Source organism: Numenius arquata, chromosome 1 (assembly GCF_964106895.1).
Source record: "Numenius arquata chromosome 1, bNumArq3.hap1.1, whole genome shotgun sequence".
Lineage (NCBI taxonomy): Eukaryota > Metazoa > Chordata > Aves > Charadriiformes > Scolopacidae > Numenius > Numenius arquata.
Window position 1 is genome coordinate 70,499,238 of NC_133576.1, and position 8,125 is coordinate 70,507,362.

Sequence of the window (8,125 nt, forward strand, 5' to 3'; positions counted from 1 at the left end):
CACATTTTTCTCTAAGGACGTGGGCCTAAACTGGAAAATTTCATCTTAATAACACATTCAATGTTTATGCCATTAAAAAAGGTTTTTATGTCCTAATAACTCTTGTATATCTTTATTCCAGGCTTGACATTTCTCCCAGAGAAGTCTTGCAAAAGATCAACATTTGCAGCTTGGCCAGTCAGGAGGACCAGGTGTGGCACTGGACACCTGAGCTGTAAGAGCACATTTAAGCATTTTAAGAAATTATTATCTGTCAATGGCAGGCTGTCTTGAGTGCCCTCAGTACGAGTTAATTCTAAATAGAGTTTAAGCATGCTGGAACGTTTAAATGAGCCCCTGTCTTGGACAAGATAAGTAATCATCCATGCTGCAGTTTGCATTTGAACACAACCAACCTAATCACACTGAAGGCACCCTCATTTTCCCTGACCTTCCAAGCTCGTCCTATTCAGCAGAAGCATAGGCTTGCCTATATTGTTAAACTATGTTTATTTTTTGCTTTTTGCTGTTATTTCAGATTTTAATCCAATGCCAATTACTAGGATTAGTCTTGGTAGCCCTTTTAGTCATGCTTTGTGTCCATAAGAGTGGACCTTAAGACAAGTCACCTGTTCAACATCAAGTACTCAGGAAGAATAAATCTTATTTAAAGCAGCAGGAACACATGCTTTTCCTAGCACAGTGCCATTGTTAGAGGAATCACTGCTCTGCTTCATGGCTGCATTTCTGAGGCCTGACTGATCACCAGAAGAGATCTGTTGTGTACAAGTACCTCGCTTTGCAACTGGTCAGACACAGCACCTCTGGCATGTAATATATTTATTAGGGTGTGATCTCCATAGAATCATAGAATGGTTTGGGTTGGAAGGGACCTTAAAGATCATCTAGTTCCAGCCCTGATTCTGTCTCTTTCTGGAACTTGAGCAAGCAGATTTAAATGTGGATCTGGTTGATACAAGACAGAATATACCGAATACCTTGTGGCCCCTACAGTCATTAAGAGACACTGCAGCAATCAAAAAATACAGGCTGAGGAATACAGGGGTGTACAGCTTCATACAGATGAAGGATTTACTAGTATAGTCTAAATATAATACATAAAGTATTATATATTTTCTGGATTATCTTTTATCTAATATAACTGTAGCACAGAGTGACCTATAAACAGCTGGTGTATAGGAAAGAATGAGGTGTGTGGAGGTATTGGAGGGGCTTTGGGCTGATATCTGCAGCAAAACCAGACTGGCTGCAGTACTGGCAATATCAGATCCATAAGCAGCAAATGAGAATTGTTTTCATTTGAAGTTTAAGTCCACTTTTTATTTCAAGGTAGAAGCAAGTTTTATTTCATGATAAGTAGATTGGAAATTGTTAAATCTTCGTATGTCATTACACCGTTTGATTGCCTTCTGAGTAGGAGACAAGAAGTTTAGACTGAGCTACATAAGTCATTAGCTGAAGTTTACCCTATATTCTTAAGACACAGTCTGAGCTGATAGTTTGAAAGGGAAAAGAGCTTTGTGGGGTTTATTAACAGCAATGAGCTGAACATGTTGCCAGGACTGGGCTAGAATAGCTAAGTACATTTAATTATCAAATCAATGTCAATTAAAATTGAACCCAATCATTCAATTAATTATATAGGTCATAAAATGAGTGCAGCCAGCAAGCAAATTATCATGTCAATGTGGCAAGATAAGTCAATTCTTTAAACAAAAAATCAGAAATAACAATTGAGCTTTAAGTCCCAGTTATGGGTGTTTTCCAAAGTAGAAAAATTAAGACAATTGAATGAATCAATTAGTATTCACAACAAGTTACTTTACTTCAAAGTAACCTGCTGCCTTCTTTTAATTCTTCCCTTCCCTCATGACCGGAATCAGACAGCTGGATTTACCAACTTTTATGTCTCTCTGTGGCTGGCAGTGTCAAACTGGCAAGCAGCTGAGTCTTAAATTCACCTGCTGCATCTGTCACAGAACACTTTAGTTCCAGGCTGTTTCCAGGCGCCAAAGTTGCTGTGACACTGCAGATACGGCACTTACCATTGCATCTGTGACTTAGGCTCCAACTCCATGCTGCACCAGAAGTTGCAAGGTTGGCAATGTGCAGACATGGAGTATCAGAGCTGCTCTGGGCACAGGTAAAGAAGCGAGGCAGGTTTTTAAGACTTTTTTTTTGTCATCGTTTCTCAAAAGGAATTATTGGGTGGAGGCAGCTGTGCTACTCTGAGCCAATACTTTACCTTGCCAGTGTTTGAGATCACACTCTCAAATGTTAAAGAAACACATAAAGACAGTGTGCTAAGCAGAAGACGCAATTTCTGACTGATCTCATACCAGTGGTGCTGCTGTAGCAAGGGTTGAGAGAGCTGTTGTCTTCTGCTTGATTATTGCCCCATTAGAAAAATGACCGATTTGGGGGCAAGCAGAAACACCTGAAGGAGGGTTGACAGGTGACTTGGGTCACAGGAATGCCAGAAGAGAAAAAGAGAGGTGGAAGGAGGCAGAGAACCCAGGTCCCATTTGCTAATGAATGTGTGCAGGATCAGTGTGTTTTACATTAAGTGGAACAGCTTTCACAGGGACATTGAGTGCTTCAAATAATTTATAACTTGCTGGTTGGGGTTGGCTATTGGGAGGTGGCAGATGTGGTATTTGTCAGGAGGAACCTGAACATTTGTTTGCAATATCCCAGTAGCCCAATGATCAGCTAGGAACAGCGCCCCTCTTGTGAAGGCAAGAAAAAAAATGTTTGTGCCAGAAATTCTAGGGGATGTAAGTCTGGAAGGGTTGTCCTAAAATGACAGGCATCCCTCTACAGTCTGAACACAGGAAGGCAAGTCCAATGGAAATCAAGAGCCTATTTGTGTTTTGGGGGTTTTTTTTGACTTTTATAGAATCTAGGGCCTAGTCCATAGTTTCCTCGAGTCTTTATTTAAAAAGAAAAAGAGAAACACAAGGTGGAAATTCCTTGTGTTTTTAGGGGATTGTTCTGCTGCCTTCCCAAATGTGAGCTGTTAATGATGTTACCATATGCCCCTGAACTGACCATGTATGTTCATGGGCTAAAATATTTAAAAGAAACAGAGGGACAGGGAACTTCCCCAGTCAACATGTAGACAGAAATAGTGATTGAAGGAATAATGAAGGGGGAGAAGTTGAATTGTTTTTAAGAATGTGGCCTTTGGAGTTGCAACACAGAGGTCAACAGAATTCTTTGGCCACTGACACTTATGTTGAAGTTTCTTGTCCTTGAGAAACAGACATTGGGCACACAAAATCTTCTAGCTTTACCTTGACTTCCTGTGGCAAATTTTTATTTCCTTCATCTTAATGTCTCCCAAGATATTAGTGCACAGCCAGTCTTGGTCTGCAAGAATAAAATCTTATTCTCACTAAAGCAAGAACACATGGGAGATTGTCTGTTTGAAAGGTCCCATTTTTAAAATGAGTGTATTTCAACCAGTTGTGGAAAACACCACCAAAGTGAAAATACAAGGGGTTGGGTAAATGTAGAAAGTTTTATGACACTGCTTTCAGTCTCACTGAAAGGAAAAGACTTAAGAGTATATGATTTTAACATTTAGTATAAAGCTTTGACATGTCCTCAGGTATAACTGATGATCATCAACCAACTTCTCCATTTATTCAACTCACCCTAAGAGCAGTTGATGTTTTGGAACTGCGTCATCATCCATTCATGAAACCTTATGTCAGGACCAGCCATGATAGATCAACCATGAGAAACATCATGGCTTATCCCCAGGAATTTCTTCCTCTAAACAGAAGGAGAATGATTTTACATCTTCTTGCTATGTATTCAACTCAAATGAAGGAGGGTTAATGAGATTAGATCTGTGTTCACAGACAGTCTCTCAAAAGTATTATAAGATACTCGGTTACAAAGCACACAGTTAAATGAAGAAGTCACAGTTGCCATTGAAATTGGTGTTTGATAAACAATAATATTGAGGTGCCAGTTTTAATATTATATTTCAAACAAAGAAAAACTCATTGTTGTTTAACGTGTTGATTATGCTTTATATCTGTCACCATAGTGTTCAAAAAAGTATCAGGATGTGCTTTTTCAGCTGGGGTTGCTCTCCATTTCAAAATCTACAATTGAATTCAAAATGATGAAATGAATTAAAAAATGACCAAACAAAGCAAAAACTCCATTTTCAAATGTGAACTAAGTATTATCCTCAAAAGTGGTTTATTTAGTGGTCCAGGATACCATTTCAGAGCACAGATCCGACTGACACAACTCTTTTCTCAGTTCCTACCCAGTTTCTTTATAAATACTGGGGATAGCCTCGATCAGCTGTATGAAGCATTCCTTCTCTTGTCATCTAACATCAAAAACTCTTATGGAATACAATCTTTTTTGACATTCAGAGCTAAACCTCTCCCCTTCTTAGGCTATCAGCTCTTGTTGCAGGGCACTAGGTCCCTTGTTCATCTTCAGGCCCTGTGATTCTTACAGAATCACAACTATTGCTTTTTTTAGCACACGGGACACCCCAGGCCTGCATTTGGAAGCATCACACCATTTAGGCACGTTTCCCCGGCAACACTGTCTTTATTTTAATTTGTATCCCCAGAAAAGAAGGAGGCTGCCATCCATCCACCCACTTACAATTCCCTCTAGACATTCTGTCCTTTTATTTTTGACATCATTTATCTAGTAGGCTTTTCCCACTTTGAAAAAAAGCACCAGAGCAGTTAGCATGTGCTTTGTTGCGACATCCTTATTTCCTAATTTACATGCAGCTTCCTAGAGCATTCACTTCATTAAGGAAACCATGTCACTGAGCAGTGACTCTCACTGGTCCAGGCAATGCAAAGAGAGCAGATTATTTTGTTCTCCAGGAATGGTAACAACAGCAACACACTGGGCTTCGTTCTCTTGGATAACTCATGGTGCTAGATTGTGCCTAGCAGTGTTGTTGTCTAAATGCGCTGGTTACAGAAGTCATTGGGTCAAATCAATTTCTGCTGTTCTCTCGATGATGTTGCTGGAGTTAGAATAGGGAAAATTCATTTTGGCTATGTTTTCTCCAAACAGAAGGCAGGGACCTCTGCTTGATTGCTTCTTTCTTTGTTTTATTGTCACACTGTAGTCAGTATGAGGTTAACCTGCATGCAGGTTTCATCTTACGCAACTCCCTCTTCCCCCCACAAAAATCCCCTTTTTTTCACTCATTTTTCACGATTGGATAAGCAAAGCACATTATTTCTTCCATGGTGAAAATACAGCTGCTTTAAAAAATACTTGTTAGTGGTAATTTGATATTGAAGTTACTTCAGCACACTGCCTTGCAGAGTTGCAAGGAAGATCATGGACTGTAGAAGCATCATTGTTGTGTGCCAAGACCTCAGCAAGTGACTGGAACCTGTCAGGCTACACTGTAAAGTGAATGTGTTGTGGGTTTTTTTTAATGTAAAATCAGCAGAAATTGTATACACAAACATGTTTCTTGGGTAGAACAGAGGATGCTTTAAAAAGTTTTTCAATTGATAGCTTGGATTTTGGATATATAGCCAATATACTATCTGGAATTTGTTTTTGAAATTTTGTTATGCATCATACAGATTTAATATAGTCTTTATTGGCTTCTTTAATGTCATACTCATATATCTTATTACATTTCATCATAGGTGAATTGGATTTTAATTTTACAGCTCTCCTCACTCTTCCATTAAGCACTATCTTCTTTAGACACTGTATTGCTGGCCAGGAATATGTATGATAACTTTGTCATCAGAAATAAAAAGATTTAAATTGCATACAATTCATTTTCCTGTCTCAGGACTATTCATCCAACTAAATCACAGAATGATATGGGGTTGGAAGGGACCTCTGGAGATCATCTAGTCCAACCCCCCTGACAAAGCAGGTCTGCCTTACAGCAGGTTGCACAGGAGTGTGTCCAGGTGGGTTTTGAATGTCTCCAGAGAAGGAGACCACCACCTGTCTGGGCAGCCTGTTCCAGTGCTCTGCCACCCTCAAAGTAAAGAACTTAGAACTCCATCTAAAGAACTTTAGATGGAACTTCCTATGTTCAAGTTTGTGCCCATTTCCTCTTGTCCTATCCCTGGGCACCACTGAAAAAAAACCAGCCCCATCCTCCTGACATCCACCCATTAAGTATTTATAGGCATTGATCAGATCCCCGCTCAGTCTTCTCTTCTCCAGACTAAAAAGACCCAAGTCCCTCAGCCTTTCCTTGTAAGATAGATATTCTAGTCCCCTAATCATCTTTGTAGCCCTCTGCTGTACCCTCTGCAGCAGTTGCCTGTCCTTCTTGAACTGCAAGCACAACTTGGTCTCCAGTTTCATATGATTGCATGAGAGTCACATACTTCTAACCATCTCAAATCTCTGAGGTTAGCAGTGATAAGCCAAACAGGATTCACCAGTTATTGCACCGTATTTTTTTATATTAACAAGTGACGAGATGCAGTCCCCATGTGTCATCTCTGCTAAAACCTCTCCCCAGTGAGATGTACTTGGGAGGAGGTGGCTGACTTAACCATTGACGTGGCTGCCTGTTTTCTTTCTGAGTTTTGGCTTTTCCTCCTTCTTTAGCAATTCAGTCTTTCCCGGTAAATGCCTAAGTACTCTGCTAATTTTTAAATGTGGTGTCTTACAGAAAATGCTACTGTGGAGGAAGGTCTGTCTTCTCCAGTTGCTTGTAGACAAGAACGCTAGAAAGGTTGCAGCCTCTACCTTTTTCTGGCAGTAGGACTGAGACAGGCAGGTACTAAGTTTGACAGAATATGAGGGATAGAGCGCTCCTCTGCCAAGTCAGAACTTGTTTTTTTTTCTGTGGATAGTCACTCTGAGAGACCTAGCTTTCTACTCCATTCTTCATCATTAGTTCTCTCGACTCATGCTTGTCCTCTCTCATTTTTTTCTTCCCTTCTTTTTTTGGCTTTGGAATAATTCCTTCTTTATTTCAGAGCCTTCAGAGCCAACAGAAAGTGCAGCAGTTGCCATTTAAGACAAGATGCATTCTCAAGATGTGTTACTATAAAAGGGAAAAGAAAGCTCACCTCATTGCATTTCACGCACACTGTTGCTAGCTTTGAGGGATGTTCATGTGCGTAACTGTCACAGGGAAGAACTGCTCAGTTCACATAGTTTAAAACCAACTCAAGACTGAAGAGATTTATTGATTTATTAGCAGCACATAATTAACCAGCAATCAGTGAATAATACATTCAAGATCGATACCAACAGATAAACCACAGCACTAGACACTCACAGTTAATGAACTCCTACAAATTTTTTAACACCCTCCTATAACTAATTCCCAAAAGTTCAAATCCCGCACAGGGAGTGACAAGTGCCCACCCCCCTCCCCTGGGTGTGGGACTCTCCTCTTTGCCCACCTCTTTGTTGGGGGATGCGGCGCCTCTGGCTGTCTGTGATCCCCTGCTGCTCCCGACACCCCCTGGATCTCCACACCACTGAGGAAGCCTCATGGAGCCACAGGCGTGGGGTCCCTCTGCACTGCACCCACCGAGTCACCCTGCTGGGTGCTGGCTGTGTCCCCCATCTCACATGGTTGCTGGGCAGGGCTACCCCTGGCACTGCTAAACCCTGCTCTGTTCCCATCCCCAGGGCACTACCCTCTGTTACAAATTTTGGTGCGTCTTTTATAGTTTTCAAACTCACTCTTTTGTTTCGAAAGACTCCAGTTCCCTGGTTACTGTTAAATCCTGCTGGTGGTCGTCCTCCTCTTTAACAGCACCAGTCTGAGCAAACACCCTCTCAGATGGTTTCTGGCGCTCTGCTCACTCAGGCTGTTGACACTCATGTTCCTGTCTTACCAGGCCATTTTGCCAAGGGTGGTCCACAAGAGCAATCCCCCACACAACATTTTGCTGGCAAGAAATACTTATAAAGAGGAGAAAGTAAAGGCAGATGGGGAATAGGAGCTACAAAATTCCTGCCACCACACTGTCGTTCTTCCTCATTTATCTTCTCTGGTCGCTGTGCCATACTGTGGAAACTCTTTTTCTAGACATTTATGTCTAACACTGGGTCTGGATCTTTGACTGGAAACTTTGGTTCTTGTTGGGCTCAGCAGGGGCTCAGCAACATGCAGTCCCCA